At 44.7% G+C, this 27,003-nt stretch overlaps 2 long non-coding RNA genes across 2 annotated transcripts in view; one reads left to right on the top strand and one right to left on the bottom strand.

The window, feature by feature from the left end:
- The window catches only part of LOC129380447 (uncharacterized), a 29,298-nt gene extending 3,654 nt beyond the window's left edge, over positions 1–25,644 (bottom strand). Inside the window, exons 1-2 of the long non-coding RNA XR_008608477.2 lie at positions 25,283–25,644; positions 2,317–2,383 (exon numbers count right to left, since the gene is read on the bottom strand). This is a non-coding gene — a long non-coding RNA (uncharacterized lncRNA). The remainder of the gene's footprint in view (positions 1–2,316; positions 2,384–25,282) is intronic.
- Positions 1–25,887, top strand: part of LOC129380445 (uncharacterized) — a 44,686-nt gene extending 18,799 nt beyond the window's left edge. The window contains exons 2-3 of the long non-coding RNA XR_008608474.1: positions 2,330–2,418; positions 25,667–25,887. This is a non-coding gene — a long non-coding RNA (uncharacterized lncRNA). The remainder of the gene's footprint in view (positions 1–2,329; positions 2,419–25,666) is intronic.
- The last annotated feature ends 1,116 nt before the right edge of the window (positions 25,888–27,003 follow it).

The raw sequence follows: 27,003 nt of genomic DNA, 5'->3' as shown, positions 1-27,003 counted from the left end.
TCTCACTGGTTTCATGCTGCGGCCATTTTTCTTACTGCTTCCTTAGTATTTGTTACGCTACAATTGAGAATATTTTACAGTTTCTTCTTATAGATTAGTTTTGACAGTTCCTCAAATTCTATCTGTTCTGTTGAGTTGAACACTTTAATTTTCCATCGTTTCTTTGTTAGGTCCTTCGTTACTTGGGAGAGCTTACCTAATGGTTGCGTTGGTGCCTTACCTCCCATTTCAATGGCTGCTTCTGAAGCCTGCCCAGTTGCGGCTTCATTCATTACTTCTATGTCGTCTTCATCTCTTTGTTCTAGGGCTGCATATTTGTTTGCAAGTACCAGCCTGAATTGGTCTGCTTTTACCCTTACTGCGTGTATGTTGGCCTGTTTCTTTTTGACCAATTTTGCCCGTTTTCTCCTCATATTGAGGTGGTTCCTAGACCTCACTATCCTCTGATCTCTGCGCTTTACCCAACCTAATATTTCTTCATCCTGCACTATGCTGGGATCGGCAGAAAGTACGAAATCAGTTTAATTTCTTACTTCACCATTAGGGCTTTTCCAGGTCCACTTTCTGTTCGTAGGTAGTTATTCTGAGATGAGTAAACTTATATCTGTTATAGACGCCAAAGCTATGAAAAATCTAAGTTATATGTGCACCAATACGAATTCTCTACGTGCTAGTTCATGCATCTTTACATAGTTTAGCATGAATTAACCTAGGACCATGTAGAATCATGGGAGAAGCGTCGCTATGGATAATTCTTCAGTGTAAGCAGACGGTCATTCATATTTAAAACAGTGCCAAAAAACACGGACACGGGAGGACACAGGGCGAGCGCTGACTGCCAACAACACCTTTATTGGAGCCTGCGCAAATATATACAATTTGCAAGAGGCATAAAGAGATTGTAAGAAGAAGGGGGAGGGGAAGGCGAGTCATCGTCGGTCAACTATTGCTGCGCATGCGTCAATAACATTAAACCATAGAAAAGAAGCCATAACATGGTGGACACAGGCCAAACTGCTTAACTTCTAAGGAACTTGAGTTCTTTATCACAAAATGCTATGGAAGGGGGACTAACACAGGCGGCTCCTAACTGACACATTGAAAATGCCTCGAAGATTTCCCTGGCCATCTGATTGCCTTCCCCTCCCCTTCTTCTTTGACTCTCTATATGCCTGTTGCAAATTGTATATATTTGCGCAGGCTCCAATAAAGGTGTTGTTGGCAGTCAGCGCTCGTCCTGTGTTCTCCCTTGTCCATGTTTTTGGTGCTGTTTTAAATATGAAGGATCCGTACCAACTAGCTCGCACCGAAACCCTTCTGAGTAAGCAGACGGTGATACACACGTGTTCCGTGCTGAACTTTTATTTACCAAATCCGACAGCTCAAAGTTTTAGTCAGTTGTTTTACGACACGAGGTCAAATACCAGTTATGGCAGCCACGTCCCAATCAGGGCGAAATACAAAAAAAAATACCGTGTACCTCGACTTAGATGCAAGTTATATAACGGCAGCTAGTCGACATCATTCTCGAATCTCCCACTACGACATAGCTAATAATTGTTGCTATATGTAACACCTAAAAATGTGTATTTCTCTAGTTTCCGACAAACGGTATGCTTAGTACCAACTGTATACGATTGGGTTCCGACCAAATGTATGGTATTTTTCGTATGGTGGGTTTGAGGTGCTTTCTACTTTAGTTTGCCTTCGGCAATAAGAAATACCGAACTTTATAAGTAGAGTGTGAAATGACCGTTCGAAAATGCTGAATAAATCTGAAGAATTGAGCCGACACATAGGGCTCTACAACAAAGGGTTGAATGTCATTTATTACGCCCAACGTCCTTAATAGCTTCCACTGACGTAGCGGTGTGCAATGCAGAAGACCATGGTACAGGCGAATAAATGGATTTGCATGTACACGCTCAATCAGTTGCTCGGTTTAGCGACCGCCTAGTTTCTCTTTCCGTGCTAACGTTGCTGCCGTAAACCATTCCCGTAAGGTCAGGCTTACGCTTTTCTGTCATAGTGAATACATAGTGGGGAAATTTCGCGCCATGATGAATTTTAGAAGCACCCTTCGTGATATGACTTCATTTTCCTTAAGAACTGCCGTGCCGAGAAACGGTGTGGGCAAGCCTTGATGCTACCATAGAAACCAAAGGAAATTTGACTGCCTTAGGAACATGAATGTAAATATTGTTGTTTTAACTAAACTGGGCTTGCGCACCTGCACGTCACATTTTTACAGCCGTCGTTGTTGCTCTTAACAAGAACGTGCTAATAGCAACTCAATCAACAGCCTCCATTTCTTACGTTTTGATTGCAGGTACCAATGCCCCCACCGTCAATTTGGCCATTGGATGCACTAGTGGAAATTGCGCTGAAACAAAGAAAGGCAGTTCCGTGTTGTTGATTGTAAGCATGTTTTACGAACGCGTTTTGCTTTTAAGCACTGAAAATATTAGGACATTCTGCACTTAGTGCGTGGAAGTCATAGTTTACTGCTGGAAAATATATCTCAGAACGTTACCGCACACAATTTTCTACTTGGTCACAACAACATTGTCAAGGACCGTCATATTACTATAGAAAAGCAACCAATTTCTGGCCAGCACTTCATAATTTCTTTATTGTAGTTTGATCGCCGAGTGGGTATGTATGCAGGGGTAACACACTGCACTGCCATATAACCCGGTTTTGTCAGTTGCTTTCTGTTCCTAAAAAAACATTAAAAACAATAGGTATATGACATTGTTTTTAGTGGTACATCATTTAATTCGGTAAGCCATAATGAGCTTGTAAGCGTGTGGGGCACGAGTTTTATAGTTTTTTGGTATGATGGTTCTAGTGTGTGTTCTTTTCACTGACTGTTTATGCTAAGCTGGGCGATCTACTAAAACTTGTTCAGAGATCTATCGTAAAAAACACGCTTAGGGCCGATTTACGCTCAAACCGCCCATCGCCGCACGCCGCACCGCAAGCCAGCGGTCCGCCAGTAATGGCCGACGTGACGTCACGAGGGGCGGTCGTGAACTTTCGCCTCCGTCCGGCGCCCGCATAAACATGGCGCTGGCTCGTAGCGAAGCGGAGTGCGAGGCCTAGGCACCTAGGCTGCAGCGGCAGTTTGTTTTTTGTGTGGTTTATTGTGATCATTGCAAGAGCTATTCAGCACCTGCAAAGCTATTTGTCTAATGCAACAAGCAGCTGTATTCTTCCTGACCTCTTCAGTACGTGCGATCGCCAAAGGAAACAGACGGATGTGTGTTGTGTTTACGCGAGGGTCGGAAGTTATGGAGCCGCCGATTTCGTGTGTTTTGCCGTTTTTTGCATGTGCATTACAAACGCGAAGGCCATCGCATACACCTGAATTCTAAGCATGACACTAATTCGGTACGCGCCAAAATGAAAAGATTGCAATCGCCCTCCTCAGCATATGGTGTTCGTAGGTGTTGTGCGTGCGCGCTTCATCGATACGAAGATTGCAAGTTTGTGCAGTACTGGTTTGTGTTTCAGGAGTGATGGCACGATGTGTAGCGATGAGCTTCATTATCGCCTCATCGCAGTCATTCGTAATGTGCTGTTTGTGTTTACCTTCGTGTGAGCTGTTTTGCGGGCTGCTATGCGCATTGGTGACCGCGAACACGTACAGAACGTTCGAGCGCTAGGGTTCTTACTTTTATGAAGCGTAAGTGTACTGTGATATGTACGTGCAATGCGTCGCAGTGGTGCTAGGTGTATAAGTGTTCGTTTTATGCAATATGCACATGTTCTGAAGTGAACAGTGCATAAGCGTTGCGGGCGAGTTTTGGTTCCGGCCCTTTCTGCCTCGTTCACGTATCTTGTGTGTTTTTCAGGAGTTATTTCTGTGCTATGAAGGTGTTTATAACCTGTGAGGGCAATATAAGGAACAGCTTAAAAGTTACATGAGTACATGCGCGACTGTCGTGAAATGTGGACGCGCGTGTGCACTGTTCTCATGAACGCGAATTTCGGGCACTCTTCATTTTTGTCATGTAGACATTGGTGTAAACAGCAGAAATCCTGAGGCGTATTTCTAGATTAAGCAAAGTATACATTCTTATACTGAGAGATGTGAGCGCCTTGCATGTGCAAGAAATTCAGCTGCTTGTTTCTTGTTAGTGTCTGAGTACACACTGTTAGTGCCAACACCAGTGGCACAGCATGATAAGCATATAATGTGTGAAAAATAGATACTTCATTTTGATTCTTGACAATTTGCATTTTTCGATAAAAAGCCATATGCATGTAACGAAGCATGAAGATGACAACACAACTGGTATGCCATATGCACAACAAAGCGCCTCTGTGACTAAAATAATTCCACTCAAAAAATCGTGCTTCTGAAACGTGCAATTCTAGGTATAAATAAAGACTTTTTTATTTTGATAACTGGTTTAGTAGAGCTCTCATGTGCTACAGCACATGCCGGATCGCGACCGAAAAATAACCCCTTGCCTTCCACAACGCTGCCCGTCGTCTGCTCTTTAGCTTCATCGCAAGTGACAAAAGTAGAAAGAGCAGCTCTGGCTCTTGCGCTTGTTTACATGTACACGGCACATTTACTACTCCTGTTCCGAGCTTCAAATGAATCAGTTTCTATTGAACAAGTACTTATATAAAACAATGCATTTATCGCAACCATTACAAACTCAAGATGCTCGGTGTCAGCGAAAGCACAGTGTTCAAGGTGAGGAGGGAGATCAAAGCTTCGCATATTTCGGGTGGCAAACTGTTGATGCCCTCACAAAAGCGCCCACGAAATGCGGAGAAAAGAAGACGCAGCACGAAGTATGACACGTACGCACCAAGGTCGTGTGCACGATTTCTTTCGCCGCAATGAGATACCGGCGGTCGAGAAGATCACTAACGAGTTCTCGAAGCGTATATGGTGTTACGTTTGTGCCCTGGGATTTGTCTGACGGAAGGCCAGTGCTATGGTGTGTCGACCGTGGAGGCAGCATGCATCCCCGCATGGTCCCTGCTTTGGGCACACGACTACATGCACGGCTCGGGTTTCCCTGCGGCTGCATGGCGTCCACGATGGAAGCGGCCACCGAATCACAGACTGCTATTCGGCCCCTCCCCGTGCAGGCAGCAATGCAACCCCCCCTCCTTTGTCCGGCAGCGCCCGCACCACGAACGACTCCCACTGTGTTTGGGACGGTTTCCAAAGGAGGGCTGTGTTTCGACCCTGTGCCTTACAGTTGGTTCCCTTTGTCCTATGCGGGCCATAAAACTTCCCCGGTGCACCATTCTGACCGACCACCAGATCGGCCCAACGCCACAGCGCGGTTTGAGGAAGTGCCGGCCACCGAGAGCGGCGGTAAGACCACGGAGGCTGCCCAGACCCTCTCTCTCTCTACCTTGTTTCGTACTTAGGGACTGTCTGGGGAATCTGTGGACTGAGGGGTGTTATTTAAGCAGCTTGCAGCTGCTCTGTTGGTCTCTCTCCTGATAACGACGACAACATGTAATTATTGTATAAAGAATTCTTCACTGAGAAAGCTCTCCTCGTCTCTGACTCTGCGTGAAGTGGGGTCCACACCTCCTGCCAGCCACACATACCTCGACACACGCAACAATGGATCTCCCATCACTGAAGCGGTGTACTGTGCGTCACCTGCTTGTCGAGATCTGATTCAAGCAAAAGAAGAGGAGCCACAATTCGCTGCTGATCGACCGGTATGACATCGCTGAATGGGGGAATCGCTACCTTCATAACGTGGAGCGCTACAGGCAGAAGGCCGAAAGATCTTTTTCCTGGACGAGACATGGGTGACGGCGGTACACACTGGGTCGATGGTGTGGACAGACATCGTGGTGCAAAAGCGCGGACACCTATGCGCTCAAGCAAATGGCCTGTCGACGGGTCTGAAACAACCTTCTGGAAAAGGCCAGCGCCTGATTGTGACGCACATTGGCAGCGAGGATGGCTTCGTCGACGGCTGCTTAGATATATTCCGAGGGCAAAAAACAAGGGAAGAAACAACGAAGAAATGGACGGCAATCACTTCGAGGGATGGTTTAATGACATTCTGCAGAAGTTGCCTGCTGGTAGCGTCATTGTTTTGGGCAATGCACCTTACCATTTCCGGCGAGAAGAGAAATTGCCGACAACAGCTTGGAAGAAGGAAAAAATACAAAAGTGACTCAAAAGCAAGAACATCACCTACAGCGAAAGCGTGGTTAAAAAGCAGCTGCTTGAGTTGGTAGCATCTGTAAAGCCATGCTTTCTGAGCTACATCAGAGACAATGCAGCTGAAAGGGCCAGTTGCATTGTACTCAGGCTCCTACCGTACCACTGCGAATTTAATCCTATCGAGCTCATGTGGGCAAAGGTAAAAATGGCATAGCTGAGGACAACAGAGGCGTCAAACTATCCACGGTCAAAGACGTCTTGAGGGAAAAAATCAAGCACGTAATGGCGGAAGACTGGAAAAAGAAAGTTCACCATGTGATGGACCTGGAGGCAAATTTCAGGCTTGATACGTCTGGAAGTGACCGCATCCAACCCATCATCATCCAAGTGGGTGAAGATGACGGTGAAGAAAGCAACTCCGACTGTGAGCTGTACGGCATTGAGCCACTCGATGAAGCATAACAGCTTCGTATTAATGAAAGAACAGCCCTTATTAGGGCTACCAAAATATTGCCGGTGTGTTCGCAGCAGCCAAGCATTCTGCCGTGACCTCTCAAATAAATAAGCAGTTCATTTGGTGACATATTCCTTTTAATGGAAGCCCAATTCTGAAAAAGCAACGTCCTGCACAGATCGTGCTCAATATAAGCGTTGGCATGGAAACGTGCTAAAATGCTGGAAAATCTGAATGCAAATACAGTTGTTAACCCTGAATAACTATGTGGGGCCAAAAATGCTCATTCGGGCAGCCACTGTCCAGCTTCACACGAAAAAGCAGTAGTCAACGTGAAAGTGACAGCCACATCAATGTGCACGCCAAAGCACATTGTGCTTTGCGTGCAGTTGTGCTGCCCCTACTGTTATTTCCAGCCCATTGAGATGAATAATGCCAATGTCAGAAGGCCCAAAATACTCTATTGGGCAGCCACCTACGAGCATGACGGGCGCTGTGATGAGATAACAGTCGTCAGGACATGCTTGAAAGGCACCTATAGCATCTGCACTTCAAAGCGCAGCCACGTCGTAGACATTGTAGGTGAAACAGCAGCAGTCAACGCGAAATTGACCGCCACTTTTGGCAGTTTGCATGAAAAAGCACATTCATGTGGTCGCATTCTTTATTTCGGTTATATGGCTCAGGCAAGTAACATGGACAAGAGAACAATTATCAAATATCATTAGCTTAGTGAGAACCAAAATACTCATTCGGGTCAGTATTAATAGCAGTAGTCGAGGGCACGCTTGAAAGGCACCATTAGCAGTCTGCACGTCAAAGCACAGTCAAGCGGTCGCCACTGTTGGTGAAACGGCAGCAATCAACGCGAAAATGACGGCCACTGTTGGCAGCTTGCATGCAAACACATTAATTGGTGGCATTGTTTATTTTATTTATCTGGCCCAGGCAAGTAATGCAAATAAGAGAACAATTATCAAGCATCATTAGCTTAGTTAGGCCCAAAATACTCAGTCGGGTAGCTATTTTTAGCAGTAGTCGAGGGCACGCTTGAAAGGCACCATTTGCAGTCTGCACTTCAAATCACAGTCATGCCGCAGCCATTGTTGTATTTGTTTATCTGACCGGGCAAGTAACACCAATGTTAGCACAATTATTCACCCTAAATAGCTCTGCTAGCATTGTTTGTACTAAAAAATGCTGAGTGAAGTTGAATGTGTTTTATTGAGGCAATTATTTAATTCACAAGCCATCGGCATAGCGATCGACGGCCAGGTTCAGACAATGACATTTGTGAAGTAATAAGTGGTGAAAGTTGCAAAAGCTCTCAGTGCACTGCTTTGCCGGGCTCCATTCACTGAAAAATGTCTTTGCAACGACGAAAGCATCAGACAGGAAATCATACCCCACTGCACAATGTTATTCATGTTGAATATTTTTACCATCAAAAGTGGTGGGCAGTGAAACCGTCTGTTTACTAAGACTGAATGCAAGAAAAATGCAACAGCATAGCAAGGTGTTGTTTTGCAATATGCAGCCTTTCATGTGCACTTCTGGCGAGATGCCACATACACTGATGCATAAACATGAACAGAGGTAAGTGGCAAAGTTACTGTGCAACCCACATGACGCTTTTAAGAAAATGTATCTCTAAACCTTTCAAGTTGGTTAATCACATGCAGTAACAACACAAGAAGCAAGGACAGAAAACACAGCGAGTAGGCAGATTGAGAAGACGAGGTAGACCAGTGAGACAGGTTTTAATGAGATGGAAGAGGCCAGCCCTGCAGTGTACAGGAGTTAGTGCTTTGAATGAGATTGGTTAATGAAAATGTGTAATGACTTTGATAAAAAAAAACTAGCAAAAACAAATGCTAATATAAAATAAAAGGACAGAAATAAGAGTAAGCGCAAACACGTATGGTAGCAGGCACGTATTCACACACAAACGTGGAAACTAAGAAAAACTCAAATATAAAGAAATGTGGGAAATTTTAAAAAATTGACAAATGCAAGAAAACACACATTTACGAACAGACGCGGGTAGAGATATTATAGGAGTGGGTTCACAAGCTGCTGTGCCTACCTTCTCGTATGTTTTTTTTTTTTTTTTTTTACCGCTCTCTTATCACTGTCTTGGGAATTTTTAATTGCAACATATCATGAGAATCAAAAAGCAGCGCGAAGCTATGTTGTGGGAAACCATATCGAGCGCTGGCAACACAACTTATGCGTGACTGTGCCACAGCGCGCATTCTACAGCTTGCGCGCGTGGTGAGCACTGGTAGAAAGCAATCAATCGACGGTGCTACACAATGCTCGAACACCACCGTTAGACGCTCGGCTATCTCACTGCTGACAATGATCGTTCACGCTAAGTTGATGGCGAGAAATCTTTGCGTTGGAGGCTTCTTTTGCAAATATTTTCTGTTGAGACGCTCGTAAGTTTGTTTCTTGCACGCACACTTTTCTCATTTCTCCTGAGAAAGGTTTTGCTCCATCGCTTCCCCCCGTACGACGAGAAATGCAGAGACACTACACGAACGCACACGCCGCTGACAGTAGGCACCAGACTTTGGCAAACTTTTCTCGTCATAACTATGAAGTACAAGTCCTGAAAAGGAACGATGATAGGTTAACTCAGGAGATCCTTGAGGCATTCGAGATAAGTAAAACAGGAGCGTAATGTGTAAGCACACCGTCAGGGGCCTTGACAAGAAAGGAAGTCACCTTCTTGAGACAGCCTCAGATGTATAAGAGAAGAGATATGGCGATGAAATCAATAATAGTGGGAATTTCAATCAAGAAATCAGTTGACAGTGCAGCTGCGTACTCGTCTAGTCGTTCCTTCTGTGTCCATGTTCCTTAAGTTCTGCTGCTACAACCCTCGAAGAATAACCAAGTAGCCCAGTTAAACACCCATTTGTCAATATATGATATTCTGTTGGCTGCTGGAGCATGTAGTGTGTATGTAAGTGTTGAAACCATTATTTTAAGCTGTTGATATTGCATAAGGATGTGTGAATATTTGCAACTTTGTAATTATGCATTGAATAGTGCCCTATTCGATTCGGTGGTCACTTTTTGTAAATGTGAACATTTTTTTCATACGTTTCAGGTATTTCAAAATGCCAACTGCACCCACATAAACACTAAATTGCAGAAAAGTATGGTAAATGTTCACCATGACAGGCGTGCTATAGCCATAAAACATGAGAACTTGCGTAGAGGAGCAGGCCACATCACTCAGGCAGCCACACTTTACAGGTTCTACAGTGATCATTTGCATCCTCTGAAGAGCCCTGTGCATGCGAATAAAGTACTTGTATGCTCGTATGCTCAGTTTGTGTTTTTCAAATACAATACTTAGTAAGGTACTATACTATTACAGAAACTTGCTAACTTCAAGAATACACGGATATAAACATCAGTTTATGTTAATAGTGATAATGACTATTCATTTTTAGAAAAGTATTCGATTCAATTTGCTTCTGGCACTATACTATTCGGCCCTGAAAATCCTTATTTGCTCACCTCTAATATTGCATCGTTTTTGTGCTGTCTTTCACATGTGCATTGCAAACAAGACTCGCATAAATGTGCACTCAGAGCATATTGCATATAATTAACGAAAATTTTCCAGTGGGCTAGTTGGTTCGACATAACACTGTTGCGCAAAGTGACGAAGGGACAGGACTTAAGAGAGAAAAACAATGCATGACACCCGAGTGCAAACTAACAACTGTCTTATTTTTCGGAAAATGAGACCTTCATATAGCCTACTCGCATGTTCAGGGATGTTCTTCCCAGTCTAACCACGCCATCTATTGTCATTCATTAAGCTAATCTCTTTGTTGAGTGATATAGATGGCACATGGGGTCATCTTGATGTAGGCTTCCATGATTTCTTTTTCTTTGGTTACTACATTTCAGCAAGATCCCCATCCTGTGGAAGATATGGCATGAAGCGCAATGTATGGCAAGGTCTCTGGGTGCTTGTATCAGACTGCAGTTGTATAGATGGTCGCACAGTCAATCATTTACGCACCTGCCTGTTTGGCGCATGTAATCAGCCCCACGTGTCAAGGCTGTCTTGTAGACCATGTCTATCGTGCATTCAGTCAATCCTTTAACGTGGTTTATAGTGCATGCATTCAGGGTATTCCTTTCGCTGCTCATTCCATTTACTTTTGAGCACATTTCCTTTAGCTTTTGTCGTGCTGTGAGGACCACTCGTTCGCTCGGGTTAAACTGAGCGAACGAGTTCAGCAAAAGATGAGAGCAAAGGCAGCATGCAGTGGGAGATAAAAAAATCGGCAAGTGAGAAGAGGCATGAGGAGGAAAGTGGATAGGAAGGTGCAGCAGAACCATGAGGCAGGAAGCAGAGGAGTGTATGTCGAAAGCGTGCGAATAAAAGCGAAGTGCAGTGACAGTAGCTACAAGATGGTGCCAGAGTAGCACGCAATGTCTGGGGGGTTTCTTGGCGATGGCTTCTGTGAACCACTCCCACGCGTCACCCATGCGCTGGCTCACGCGATCTCCAGATTGGCAAGGCAGTGGCGCCACACTTCGCTCTGTTTGCAACATGCCACACGAGACCGATTGTCCTTGCCAGCGAAATGACAACGCATGTAGAGCTGCACTAAAATTTCATATTAGGGAGTATCGTAATTGTCTGATTTTTTTCTGTCAATTGCATGTGCTCTGCAGTAATAAACATTGCAGAAGCATCGCTGGTCGCTTATGCTCTTATGCCTCTCAATATAGGTATTGTATCAAAGCAGATTCCTTGCTTTTGTACTCTTTTGTTTCCAGAGCTGTCTCTGCACATTTAACACTTTATGAAGAGGGGAGGCTAGGGAACAGCTTAGAAGTTATATCACTGCTCCACCTATTGCAGTTATTCATTTTGTGCTAGGTGTCATGTGCTGTAATGTAAGCTATGGAAATGCTCCTTGTGCAATGTTTTGCACATGTGGCGACTCAGCAAAACACCTTCTCTACCACTGCCCAACTGTCGAATAACTGTACACGTGTACATGTGTGATAGCGTTTCCCTTTCTGTCATGCGGGCCATATTGCAATCACATCACCCTCGCTCACTATGTGTATATAATCGTTGGCCGCCAAGCTGTGGTGTACTTTTTGTCATTGTATTCCTTGGCTGTAATTCTGCCACGTTAAGTTGCTGCCATGCAGTAAAACATGTTTCAAGTTCAGTCTGCCTCTTCGTTCACGGAAGCCCTGGAACACACCAACCTTTCACGCTAACAATTTGTTCTGTGAGCTGTACTCCATCTCAGTAGTTCCTTGCCGCACTGGGGAAGCTGCAGGGCTCCTTAGTTAATAGGAAGGCTGAATGACCCTCAAGGTGTCTTCATCGCACCGCACCATCTGCTCGGTGTCTGCTTTCCATCCTGTCAGTACATGCTCCATTGTTGGAGGATTGATGAAAAAAATGTTTTGACGCCATAACCAGAAGCTTTGTTTACGTGCATGCGACAGCGGAGCTTCGCTTCACCTGCACACTTTCCCTCCATTTACCTTGCAGCCACCTTAATAAACAGCAAGGATAAACGCCCTCATAAATGTTCACTTGCGGCGCAGCGTCTGCTCGGCGTTTACTTGCTGGAATGAAAGCAGTTTAGGAAATAATCTAAAGCTCTATTTTACTGACTGCAGCATTTATCATGGGTGCGAAGAGGGTGTTGCGACAGAAAGCCTGTGGTGCAAATTCAAGGAAATGTACTGGGATGCTGATCAAAAGTTTTTATAGGTGTATAGTGCAAAACCACATTTGCACACAGGAATGACATGACACTGGTCATAACTTAAAGCAACGGTTCATGGGGCCCACATATATATGGGCACATAAACATGATTCTCAATGCAAGTTTGACTTGATATGATAGTCACTTTTCAGATAGAAGTGACATGATGACATACTGGTAATCAATGCCTGTTATTTCTTTATTGCCACAATGATCAGTTGTATAATACTTGTGCTCAGATACAATAACGCATCTCCGAATCACAGATATCGCATCCCATCTGCCCTATGCAACTTTGCCTCATGAAATGGGAAACTCATTGATATAATCAGTTACGGATTATGCCAAAGTGTTATGCTGTTTCTTGCAGTTTTGTCTTTCATGAATATTTGCGTAATGTGAAAAATAGTAGCCTGATGTTCTAAATGTTATGTATACTATATGACAATACTATTCTTTTTCGGTGATCAGAGGAGGCTTTTGTGTCAATATATAAATTGGAAGTTTTTTTAACAACGAATATGTGACAAGTACTTGCATGTGAACAAGCGTATGCAGCCTTCCAAAGGCAAGCACGGTAACGAATGTATCGTTTAGCTGTATTGGCACACTTTCCCATAGGCTTATTTTTTGCCTAAAGTCAACCACCCATCTCGATCTAGCAGATTTATCTTTTTATGTGTCAAGTCTGTGCTGTTTTTCCTTGCAACAAGTCCTTTTACATGTGTCCGCAAAACATTGGCCCTTCATTATGTTTGTTTTTTTCTACAACTTTCATGTTTTTTTCGAAGCAATTTATTTTGCATTTTTTGGAAGCTCTTCATACAGCAGCCATTATTTCTTGGAAAGCTTCTTTGCAACAAGGCTCTAAAGTTGTTGATACACTATTCAAGTATTTTTTTTATATATAACATTAGTAGCCTTGCATTTTAAAACTTACCCTTTGTCCCCAATAGTTAGCTCTATTTCGCACTAGTTGGTTAAGATGTAGTACCTAAATATACGGAAATAAATATTGCTACTACAAGTACTCACGTCGTCGTGTCACTATTCAATATTTGACACTTACTATTTTTGTTCAATTTCTGTTTGAAAAAAATTGACATTTGCCCACCTCACAATGCACGAAGATGCGCCCAAGCCATACTTGTGATGTAAAAAAGAGGTGAGGCGTGCAGACGGGACACAAGAGTAGAGAAGTGGACTTCTCCACTCTTGCTTCCTGGCTGCACACCTCGCCTCTTTTTTTGCACAATGAATCCTTACCAACTAGCTCAGCTTTCTGTCATTCTAAGCCATATTTGTGCTTTCTTAAGTCTTACTTTGCTGCATATAATAGTGGCAAAAAGCAGCTTTTCAGAGAGAACTTGATTTTGTTGTTCTGTGTTGATAACTGATAACTATATCGCATACACACAGCCTCTCAATGGAACAGACATTTATTTGATACACATGAATTTGCACCCTGTTCATCTAGATTTCAAAATTATGCTGATTGTGGCTAGCCTCTAGTATGTACAGAAGCATGTCTACAATGTGGTCTGAGGGTACATGTGCAGTGCTACTGTGAAGCTAGTTATAGTTCTCACAGCAATGCACCAAGTAAGGCTGTTGCTTCATTGTTATAAAGAAAGACAGCATCAGCTAGGCTGTAAGGGCGACAAAAATGATTTGTGCAATTCACCAAACATACAAACAGAATATAATATGACTATAATGCTATGTGCTAGTTAGTATATCAAGTGATTAAGAGAATGATGTAAGGGCTGTTTGGTTAATCTGGTTTATTTGTCGTGTTAAAACACAGGCTGGTGAAGGTAACTTCAACATGTCGAGGTTGTCAACATGTCTAATTATTTACGAAATTGAGGAGGTGGCAGTGAGACTCCCTGGGAAAGCAATACCTCAGTTGTACTAATGGTATGGCTTGATTATATAATTTCATCATTGCTTCTTTAGAAATATGATGGTGGGTTAGAACCTATGAAATGCCACAACAGCAAGGCTGAACATCCATCCTTACTCCTCAGAGCCTTAAAGAATGATAAACAGTTATGCTTTAGAGCATATTTTGGTAACAAATATATGCCATCTTCATTTCAGTGGAATGGAAAGAGGTGATTGAGCACAGCCATCCTATTGTACCATGCATGAAGGAATGCAGGAGAGCCTGGGGGCTAATATATGGTAATAGAGTGAACAAGTAGCTGTGAGTGGCAAGATTATTTTACTCCACAGAGGATGCTGCAGTAAGGTTTGTGCAACTGTAAGAAATACGAGAACGAGTGAAAGATTACTTGTAATATATGGATTTGTATGGCAGATGAGAATGTGCACCCAATTTGCCACTACGCATGTTTTCTATTTTATGTTCAGCACAGAGTGTGAGTCACTATGGCTTCTTAACTGGAAATTTCTGCGTTCCATTTCACAGTGTTTATGGGGCTACCTGCATTCATTTGACTACTTATGAAGTGATTGGATAATAGAACATGCCCACATCACAGATTTACACAGAACGTAATTGAATTCATCATAGAGCTCCACCCAATAAACTGTTTGTTGGTTATGAAAACAAAAAATGGCAACAAACATTCCCTTACTTTCTTGTGCTGCCCCGCACATGCTGCTAATTAACTAATGTCTACGATGCAGACATTCTGTTCTTTCATTAGGGGTAGGTGCAAGTTTCCCTGACACAATGAACCTGCATTCATTGCCTACAAGCTACTGCATGTTGGAATTGGTGTTACAGCAGGCATGGCAAATGTTCTCCCCTACTTGTGTCTTGTACACCATATGAGCCAGCATTTCATTTCATTGTCGTGTACCTGTTTAAGCTGTTACTGATTCAGAAAGGCAAAAATAAAACGACTTACTACGTCAACCATTTCGCATGCAAGATCACTGCACTCATTGCAAAGCTTATTAGAGAGCTTTAGATCAGGGGGATGCAATCGTTGAGGCTTGAAGTACTAGGGGGCCTCAATGCTTGCATCCCCTTAATCTAGATCTCTATAGTCACTTGATAATCTTGCTTTGCTTTGAGATGAAGTACACGTACTGTGCACCTGTTTGTTAGCCTATGCACTTTTCTTTCTTTTTAATGTGGCTGTGCATTAGCTAGCTAGGTTGTCACTACATGAATGAGATTAGGGCCATGCCCAACGCTATCAAATAACATTACTTTGCTGTAGCTCACTGACTGTGCACACTTCTTTTTTATCTAGGGAAAAGAATAAAAAGAGAATGCATGCATAAATGATGTTGACAGCAGCAAACGGTCTCAAGGCCATCATCCTTGATTGTCACCATTGCTGAGAGAGCAAGCATGCCTGTATTCACTTTGACCACAGGCTGTACATTGTTTAAATGCTGATAGAAGTATGGATAAATAGTGAAGGGGCAGCAGATTGGTGACCCAGGCCTTTATGCATGGGCATTGCTGTTTTGTGTGCCCTGTAAACCTCTGTCATCTCTTAAGGCATGAATGACATAACACTACTTCTATTGGCATGGGACATATTTAGCACCAACAAGAAATGTAAACATAGGTGAATTCACGCCTATATGGGGTGTCTTTTCAGCAATATGAATTAATATTTGTTTTCATGCAAACATTCCTCTCTTGAAAACATATCTGACAAGCATCTCTGCCTGAAGAAGGAACTGTGATATGTACACATCACTTTTATGTTTGTCATAATTGTAATCAATTGCTCAAGACTTACTGATGGCTAGTTGTTTAGGCATGACTTAACATGGCAGTGCACTTTGAAATAATGACGTAACATAGAATGAACAAATGCTAGCTCTGTGCGCTCCTGTATGTTCATTCGGTGTTACATCATGTAAGCAATTGTAGGCTCACTATTAACTTGACAGCTACTAAAGAGACCTCAGCAGCAAAGTGCAACTAAATCAACAAGCCACTGTTGATGATTCACATGCGTGCTCGGTGACGAAGTGACTTGTCAATCAACACAGCTGTATTCCGTGATAATAGAACCATCTGTATAGGAGTATGTTAATAGATAATGCTGCGGCGCTTCAGCAGGCTACGCTGTTGCTGTGACAGATCCCTTGCTCATTGGCTTAGATACACCTGTGTGTTCGTGTATGCGCGTTCTTCCAAGCTGTTACGTACAGGCTCTGGCCCCATCCGTGAAAGGAATGCGCATTGGTTGGTGGCAGAAAACAGACCGAGTTTATTTTCTACAAGAGATGCAGATGAGAGCCGCATGTGTTCGAGGGCGCAAACTCTCGGTCCCTGTCTAGTGGCCGAGACGCTGGGGGTGATGGAGAATTCTTGGAACTCGACTCGGGGCAGGGTTACTTCCTGTTTTGTCTGCACTGGTGCCTTGTCCAGCCGAGGAGTGGTGGTGCATCGCTTGTACACAACATTTCCCTCCCTTCTCAGATGGAGTCACCGTAGTGATCCAGAGGGTGTCGTTCCCGCAGCGGGCATGACTCTGCAGTTGTGTTTGGCACGGTCTCAGGGGCAGTGCCAATCTCTGGTTTGGTCACCGATGATTGCGAAGGCTTCAGCATTCCTGAGAGAGTGGCCTCTGACGACGTGGAGTTATCTGCTTTTATCCCAAGCATAAATGGGAGCGGGACACTGCTCGCGGTTAGCGTACAGCCCTTATCCTGTGTCGCCGAATCTTCTGTGGGGTGTCTCAAAACACCGGGCTTGATATGGTCACATTGTCATCGCACTAACCTGTTGGGGCCTTTAATGAGCCACGATATGTGACCTAGCTTTTCCAAAACCCTTCCCTCTGTCCAGATCGGATTCCCTCCGAAGTTTCGAAAGAAAACTGCTTGTCCGACAGCGAGTACTCTCGTCTTTGTGTCCCTGTTGCAGTTGGTATGGATTTTGTTCGCTTTTGCTTGGGGCTGAATGGACGTGAGAGCTGTATCCAGCTCACGCCCAAACCCAAGTGCAGCTGGCATTTCACCCGTTGATGTGCAGGTGGTGTGTTGCTCTAGAAAAAGTGGGCCAGCCTATACGCGAATGTTCCATCCTTGCTTTTGGCTAATGCTCATTTTGTTTCAAAAGTCATCCTTTCTGCTTGGCCATTTGTTGTAGGATGGTACGGTGTGCTTGTTACATGGGTCACCCCATTCTTCTTTAGGAAGCTCTCAACTTCTACTGAAACGAAGGATGGCCCGTTATCAGTCACAAGCTTTTTGGGGAGCCCAAAAGCTGCGAAAAGGTTCCGGAGTTCAATGTGGCAGACTGTGTATTATGCATGGAGCACACTTCCAACAATTTGCTGTATGTGTCCACAACAATAAGTCAGCATTATGCCTTCTATGGGACCAACGAAGTCTGCGTGAACTGTCCCAAGGCGTTCTGGTGCGTTCCCATTTGGGCACTGGTGCCCTGGCTGGTGCCCTTTGGTGTTGACAACAAGTTGCACAGTTTCTAGTGAGCCGTTCGATATCTGCGTCAATGCCTGCCCAACAAAAGTACCTTCGTGCACATGCCTTCATGGCCACAATTATATGGTGGTTTGCAGGTGCAAGTTTAAGAAGGTAGTTTCTTGCCTTTGTTTTGGAGTTACCATCCGGGAGCCTCTAACAAGGCACCCTTCCTGCGCTGAAAGCTCAGTCTCCAGTTTCCGGCATGATGAAAACTGTTCTTTTGGCAGTTTATGAACTTCACCGTTTGAAACAGCCTCCAGCACTTGGGACAGAACTGAGTCCTCTCGAGTGATTCGTGCTAGTTGACACGGTGAAAGCTCGAAGCTGAGCATGGTAGCCAACATGAGCATGTCTCTTGGGGGATAAGGTTCAACTTGTGCCGGTAGTGGAAGTCAGCTTAGAGTGTCCGCATTTTGGTGCAGTAGGCCAGGCCTGTACAGCAACTTGTAATCGTACGTTGCTAGTTTAAGGCACCATCGCGTAATTCTTGATGAAAAGACCCGGGGTACTTGCTTTGTTTCACTCACGATTCCAATCAATGCCTGGCGATCTGTTATGGTCACATGCCGGCCAGCTATGTACAGTCGCGGACAGAATAAAATGGACCACGGGATCTCCGAAAACGTTCAATTCCAGAGCAGCCTGTAGCAGTAACCAGTAAAACTGCCCACGACAACGTTGTTAGCATATTCTAGTCGAGGTCCAAAATGCAAATACCAGATTGCGTTGTGAGGTTGCGGAGATATTCAGCTTTTTCTTAGATTTCATGGTCCATAATATTCTGTCCGCGACTGTACTTATGAAAATGACTGATGCTGTAGATTACTGCTGCACTTTCTTTGTTGAGCTGGAAGTAGCTCTTTTCTGCACTTCCCAGTGTTCATAAACTGAATGCAATGGGCGCCTCTCGGCAAATAGCATCTTCCAGAGCGAGGACGGCATCAACGCCGTACGGCGATGCGTACACAGACAAAAGAAGGGGCTTCGTCCCGTCGTAGTGAGCGAGCACTGTAGATGCACGAATCATCTCCTTAAGTGCCTCGATCGAAATTGACTTGATGCTTGCTCTTCCACTTCCAGGGCGTGTTTTTCTCTAGGAGCCTATACAATTCCACCACGACCATTGCTCTGTTCTCCAAAATGCAGCCGTCAAATAAAATAAGGCCCAGAAAAGCCCTTAGGGATGTCTTGTCAGATGGTTTGGGTGCTTGAAGTGTAGCCTCAACCTTTTTCTCGGTGTTGCAAACACCACTGCCATCAATTCGATGTCCCAGAAACTAAACTGACAGAATTCTGAACCTGCACTTTTCTTTCTTGAGACGTAAGCCTTTCTCAGTCTCGACAGAACCTGATTGAGACACTGTGCGTGCTCATTTGCACTATTCCCGTTGACAAGGTGATGTCGTCAAGGTGAACACTCATCCCTGGAATTCCAGGTATCTTTGTCTCCCTCAGGCAGTGGAAGATAGCTGGTGCAGCGGAAATTCAGAACGGGAGGCATTCCACCCTGAGTAGTCGTTTTGTGGTGTTCACTGTGAGCAGTGCTGATGTTTCTTCATCAACTTTCAGTTGTTGATATGCTTGATAAAAATCCAACATTGAGAAGAGGGTTCCAGCATGTAGGTTTGCAAACACTTCATCTGTAGTTGGTAGTGGGTAAGATGCCTTCTTCGCTGCTGCATTAACAGTAACAGTATTAACAGTACTCCTGTAGTCACCACAGACATTGAGTGTACCGTCAGTCTTCTGAACAAGTACCAATGGGGTTGCCCATTTGGTATGCTGCGTTGGTTTTAGGATGCCTTGGTGCTGCAGAGGATCTAGCTTATGTTCCATAAGCGCCTGCAGCACCACTGAAATCAGACGAGCCTTGCAAAACATTGCTGTTGCACAGTCTTCGAGTTCCAGGTGAACTAAAGGACCTGTATAGCTTCCAATGTCTTCCTTGAAGACATCTGGGTGTCATCCCACGACCTCTGTCATTTCTAGTGCTGGCTCTCCAATGTGGTTGATCCCCTTCATCTGAATTTGAAGTGCCAAAAACCAATCTCTTCCTAGGAGGTTGCATCCGGTGCCCTTCATAACCAACAATGGCAGCAGATGGTCCTTTGATCTCAACATCAGATGAACTTCTGCGGAGCCCAGGACGTGTAATTGTTTACCTGACCATGTGCACAAATCGAGCAGCTCACATGAAAGCCACAGAGTGCTTTTCTTCCACCTTCTGTAGTTCGTGTCCTCGCTTATCAGGGCGCATGCCACCTCAAACCTGTGTCCACCTCAAACTGGACTGGCTTTCCCTCCACTATCAAGTCCACGAGGAACTTGGGCCAGTGTGTACGTACACTATCTGTGTGCAGTTTGCAGCAGGATTTGCTGACAGGTGGTGGTTTGACACTGTGTGCCCGTACCTGCTAGTTGTCGGAGCGTGGTTCCGCGTTTTTCTTTTTCTTTGAGATGCAGGCGTGCTCGACGTGACCTTCCTTGGAGCAGAAACGGCACTCGGCTGTCTTGAATTTGCATGTTTCAGGGTCGTACAAGCCGTCGCATCGATAGCAATGTCGCGCTGACGTATGCTTGCCTCCTGGCTTGATTTGCAACGTCCTGTTAATTTCCCCCGAGTTTGCCACTCCTTTGATATCTCGCTGATGCCTTGACGCACTTTCCGCTGACAAGACTAAGTCCACAGCGCATTGAAATGTCAGGCTTTTTCTGCGAACAGTCTCTGCGGAAGATGTTCGTCCCAGACGCCGCGGACGAACCTGTCCCGCAGCATCACATCTTGGGACGGCATAGTTGGGTTCGCCGCTGAAGCGGTCGTTTGGGTGTCAGGTGACGTCGTCGATATTGTAGCCGAAGGCAGCGCTCCGAAGTTGCAGTCAGCTGTCAAGGTTCCGAGGGCCGCAGCTGCTGATCGACTCGTCTGGCCGTTGGTCGGGTCTTTGAAACACGTACCGGCTCTAAAGCTTGGATCTCCTGTCGTCGAAGTGCCGCCTAAGAAGTGTCACTAAATCATTTAAGTTGACTTCTGCCGCGATCTTCGGCGCTATCAGCAGTGTCGGCACCACAAAGCGTGAGGAGAAGTGCCCGCTTCTTCGCTGACGTCGCTCGCCACGAAGTAAAAGTCGAGGCGCTGGATCCACGATTCCCATGATTTGCCCGAGAAAGGCTCGACAGCGCCGTGCATTCGTCCTGTAGCCATGGCCCTAACTTCGAAAACTTATAGATCCGCTTCGCAACTCCTGCCTCATCGCCAGTGTTACGTACGGGGTCTGGCCCCATCCGTGAAAGGAGTGCGCATCGGTTGGTGGCAGAAAACAGACTGTATTTTCTACAAAAGACGCAGGCGAGAGCTGCATGTGTTCGAGGGGGCAAACTCTCGGTCCCTGTCCGGTAGCCGAGACGCTGAGGACGACGGAGGATTCTCGGAACTCGATTCGGGGTGGGGTCGCTTCCCGTTTCTCCGCGCTGGTACTTCGTCCAGCCGAGGAGCGATGGTGCGTCGCTTGTCCACAACACAAGCTTTCGCTAGCACAGCTACAAAAACTTCGCCAGCGCGCCGTACACAACCGAGCACATAGTGACGTATGTTGCCGCAACATTATGCGGTAGCAATAAACTAATCACAAAAAAGCGGCACAGGTACGACGACTGCACAGTGCTCCAAAGGTGGGTCACCACGTCAATGCCACACATGCAGCACAGAATGTGACAGTGCTTTCACCATGATGCGGAAGGTTCAACCTACATCGACAAAAATATGCTAGTGTCGTCTGCTGTTGGCGATAGTTGCCGACTTCGAACAGTCTTGCTCTGCTCACTGCCGAATGTTTGCCAGCTTTCAACAGACGTCGCGGCCCCAAACCGAAGTGCGGATGCAGGCGCATTCGAACTGCTCGAGCTAACTAATAAAAAAATAACTAATAATACAGCAAACGTAATAACAAAATTCTGGCACGGTGCGAAATATTACTGTTCGCCAGCACTCGAGGTTGCCAACTCGCTGATGCATGTTGCCAGTTGCTGGTTACCTATTTGGACAACCAGAGGGCGCATGCGAACTGCGCCGCATCATGCGGTTTGAGCGTAAATGCAATTTTGTGACCGATCGCGACGACCGCCCGTTTTTCACGAACCGCATGCATGCGGTGCGGCGTGCGGCGATGGGCGGTTTGAGCGTAAATCGGCCCTTATGACTAGTTTAAACTGTATTTAGAATTTAGTGTTTTTAGAAGAAGCATTGCGTTTCTTTTGGCTATTTTCTGCCAAGCCACGTCACTTTATTTTCCTTTACTAATAATTAAGTACACAAGAAGATTGCGGTTATACACTTTTCGTGTATTTGTACAATGACAAGGTCTTTAAAATTGTGATGACATCATTGTACGGTAGAAACCGTATTCCCCATTAATTTACCACTCCCCTGGAATTGCGGCGTTGAAGAAGGTTGTCGTCACTCCAGCATCTGCACATTTTGCACACATCCTTTTTTGGTCCTTGAACACATTTGTTTTGATGAATACATTTCTCGCACCCGTTATTGTTTAATACGAAGCATTTATAACCTTCGGCCTTCGCTGCCAGCGACTGCATATCCTTTCAAAATGTCGGATGCCTCTCTTTCTAAGCTGGTGAAATCCACAGTGGAGCTTATGTCGCCTTTTCTGCTTTTACTTTTCCTACTATGTCAATGTACGTATTCTATCGATTAGTATCACTTGGGCAATGCCGTATACTCTTGCGCTGCGAGTTTTGCATTCTCGACTTGTCCGCATTAGTTCCCATCGACACCATCGCAGTCTAAGTGTCGACGTCTGACACGGCGAGGTTACGGGTTCAGTTTCCATGTGCCTATTTTTACATGTAATTTTCCCACTACACCATCGAAAGTATGAGGTTTGCTGCGGCCGGTTAAAACAGTGGAGTTCCAGCAAAAATTTATTTTCGTGCTGCCTCATTACACTCAGAATTGTGCCACGGCACTCGGACAAATCTAACAAAGCCAGTGTAGGAATGTTCCTGAAAGTTCTGCAGTTCCTGAAAGCTCCTGAAATGTACTGCAGGCTGAGTCAGCAAGGCGATTCCGCCAATCATTTGTCGACGTGTGGCTGCAGCCTGCCAACTCGGGGAGAACACAAGTTTAGTGGGTCATATTAGAGATTCAGGCGGCTAACATGCGCTACCTTGCAGATGAAGGCACGGAACGATGTGACTTAGCAGCCGACAAAAATTGAGAGAAATTTGCGCCCAAATTACGCATATAAAGACGAACATAAACGCTTTATTTCTGCGTGTACCACTTCCCGCTAATTTCCCTGAAAAGTTCCACTAGTCCGACTGGTACAAGTTTCTCTCACTTAACAAGAGATACAGCTGTCATTTTCCTCACTATCATTTTAGCTACTAAATCAACGTCACTTTTCACATACTATCATTTTATCTTGACCGATCACTTTGCATTCTAATGCACACATCTTAGTGATCATACCACAGTGAAATGCCACTACCTAGGTTGATTGCGACACTATTCATACGATGTGCGCTCAAACTGTGGCGCGTATTCCTTGTCCGCCCTGGCGTTCACGTAACACTGCATGGCCTAGCGCACGTTCACGAATCAAATACTCAGAAGGCTGATACATATTCATGGGCGTGCCGCGTAACTAGTGCCAAACCTCTTGAAAATATGCAAATCCACTACCAAACACATTACTTTGGTTCTGCGCAGCTATGTGGGACTTCAATATTTTCACAATTTTGCTCCAAGTTATGTGGGATAGCCTGTATATAAGTATATGCAAGCCGAAATAAAAACCATGTCGCCCAAGGCTCGTTAGCCAGACATGTCTTGCTTCACGTGCTCGAGAATGACTGGCTCTGGAGAACGCACGCCACCTCTGCTGCTAGAGTAAACCTGAATCCTTCTTTAGCTTGGACAGAAACGTGCTTCAGCAGCTGCGGTGACCTATTGGTTCGTGCATCAGCTTCAGTTCTTCAGCTTCAGTTCTTCTTCAGGGGTGGTCTTTTGGGAAAGCTCCACTAACCCTGTTGTCCGTTTCTTGGATCAATGTTGGACGACCGCAACCTGCGATAGTGGTATCTCTATGCTTGCTGCTCAGACCGGGGCATAGCGCGGAAAACTGCTGTGATGTCGAACGCGAGATAAATTACAAGTGCTCACCGCAGCCTTGCTTATCAAAAGATGCCGGTCAAACGAATGTAGCCTTTCGTAAAAAAAGGGCAAAAAACAAAGACGAGATTTCGATCGCTCCCATGTGGGATATTTTTCGTAGGGCGTCCAAATGCATCTGTAAGAGGGGAATATCCTCCGCATTGGGACATATACCTTTTTTCTAAGTGTTGACGTATGTCATAACGGTGGACCAGCTAACCGAGACAATACCTTTGTCTATTTTATGAGTAGATGCCCAACAGCACTTTTAGTCAGCCTCCCACAGCCACGGTGGAGGCTTTTTACAGACCGATCTTGGTTAAAGGAGGGGCGCCCAAACACCGCAAAAATTATTTTCTTTCAGCTCCCTATGGTTGTATAGAACATTTTTGAATTTTTTCCCGATAACACTATGTTTCTCTCTATGTCTTTTTTAGCACAAGCGAGATCGTCGTCTTAAGATCAATTTGAAATATTGAAACCTGTCTAGGAGTTAAGCACTTATAATTGCTTCTTTGTGTATTCGACTCACGAATAAACTAAAGTCACACATGTCAATCTAGTGTGGTGCCTTTCATTGTGATTTCTTAGGCTTTCCTAAGGTCTTTCAACATAACTCCTACAAAAGTACCACAAGAAAGCCCCATGTTCGCAAATGCGAACACTTTATTTGACGGCTACGTACATAATGAAATATGGAAATGTGTCATTTGATATAATTTAAAATAAAGATAAACTAGTTCACAATAAACCGTAGACGAGTGAGGTTTCAGTTTTATAGTACAGTGTCGTGCTGTAAAACAATAAATATACGCAGGCTCATTTGGTCGTATGCATACAAAATCTGTGTTGCTATGTGTCCTTTCTGCATAAAGGCCAATAATACTTTTTTTGCCTCTAAGCTGAATTTTTTATCGAGTAAGTTACCAGCAACCCTTGTCGGAGGATTAGTTAATTTTGCGTCGTTAAAAACGCGCACAGTCAAAGACGACTGCCGTAAGTTACGCATAATGATTTTTTTTATAGCATGCGTTGTGGTGCAGCAAATTATTATGGTTTTGATTTAAATAATCAAGTTTATTTATTTTTCTGAGATGTTATTTTTCTTGCTCCCTTCACGTTTGCGCCACAGATACAAGGTCATATCATTGCTATCTAGCCCTAACCACCACCTCGTTCAAATATATTATCTTTTATCTTCATAGGTAATATTATTTTTTCATGATGCGAATGACACATTGTTCGGAGCTGCTCTCGCACCTCTTTATAAAAGCATTTCAAATTATACTCACATTAGCAAAAAAGACAGCAGAGGAAGAAGGACTGTGATTCTCCTCGCAAGCGACATCACTTGGCCTGATGCACTGCTTCTTTCCAAATAAGTATAGGGCTTCCCAAACAGCACAGTCCTCTGTTGACGCAAACGTCTCGGCTACTGACTGGGCATGCTCACGTGGCGTTAAATATGTGTTAATCCTGTGACAGATCAGAACAATTCCCAAATAATAAATAGCACCACATATGAAGCAGCGATAAGACGTTAAGAAATTCGTAAGTGCTGACTGGTTCTACGAAAAAGTTTAAATTTGGACGGTGCTCTTGACCTAAGCGTTGAACAGACCAGATGCTATGAAAGCTTTGCTCATTTTTCCCCTCCCCGGCTTTTCTTTCTATAGGGCAGGAGCGAAGACAGCTGGCATACCCAGTCTTTATGTTGTTGTTAAATCACTCGGATGACGTATACATTTTGCATCAACATGAAAAGGAAAACTTGGAAGGAATCAAACAGCCCTTCCTGCGAACGCGTATGTCAGAATGTCACTTTTTGCCTTTTGAACGAGTTGCGATATCGCAGAATCGCCACACGGATTTCTTTATCACAGCTAAGAAAAATAAAAGTACGATTTTTTAAAATGTGTACATGGTCTTCCATGATGTCTTGTCGCAAGATGTTCAACGTAAATTGCTGAACCAAATGTGCATTTCGTGAATATTCAACATGCCAAATCTTAGTTTCCGGACTCATAATCAAGAAAGGGGCTGACAGATGGAATAGCACACTGTGCTATAAAGGTTATAAACAGGGATAAGGTGCCTCATAAGGTGATACGGGATAAGGTGAAACAGGGATAAGATGCCTCAGGCCAGCTTTTCTGAGGCACCTTATCCCTGTTTATGACCTTTAAACCACAGTTTCCGAATTCGTGGAATTTATGCATTTCTACTAACATGCCCACATTTTTGGTCAGTGCATGCTTAGCAAAGAACGAATCAAATACACTTCTCGGTATTTCTTAGTAGTCAAAGTGGCCTAGAGAAAACTCTTGTAGACGGTGCCGCAAAAGTTTTCTTGAATTCTAGTATTAAAAGAGAAAGCAAGTCAACTTTTTGTCGTCAGCAATCATGGGGAGGACGCAGCCTGCCTCCGCCTAGCAGGCGGCGAGTTCCCCTGGGTCTGTGCGACTACTTCGGGCAGCTGGACGACTCATGCATGGTCTCGCTGGTGTGAGCTTAGCAGCAGGTCCTCCCACTGCACCCGATGTGAAATTTTACGACCCTTAAAAGGATCGGCCTTGTGGAACACGCACAATATATGTTGATCATCCAGCCCACCCTTACATAATTGTCATTTATCGTCGTATTGCCCTGTATAGAACCTGCTACAGGCCACCGGGTTCAGATACGTTTCTTCTCAGTAGACGCCATGCCACCGCTTGTTTCTTGGTTAGCTAGGGATGAGCTGGTGGATAGCGGACCCGTCCCAGCCGATAGTGATTGGTGATTCATTTCTAGCTACAATGTGGTTTCTTATTACCGGCTGCAAAAGGCGGACTTGTTCGCCCAGTATCTCCTCGAGCTACGCTGTGATTCACCTTCTTGCTGGAGGAGAGAAGAGTGCACTGGCGCCCAAATAATTTGGATCCCCCCCCGATCGTCCCGCGATGATCGTCCCCCAAGGAAGATTACCAGATGAAGAGGGATGTGCTACTGGTATGCTTGAAGAGAATATTTC

This window comes from Dermacentor andersoni, chromosome 3, assembly GCF_023375885.2.
Source record: "Dermacentor andersoni chromosome 3, qqDerAnde1_hic_scaffold, whole genome shotgun sequence".
In the NCBI taxonomy this organism is placed as follows: Eukaryota; Metazoa; Arthropoda; class Arachnida; order Ixodida; family Ixodidae; genus Dermacentor; species Dermacentor andersoni.
The sequence above is the reverse complement of the archived record's forward strand: the minus strand, read 5'-3'. Positions and strand labels throughout refer to the sequence as shown.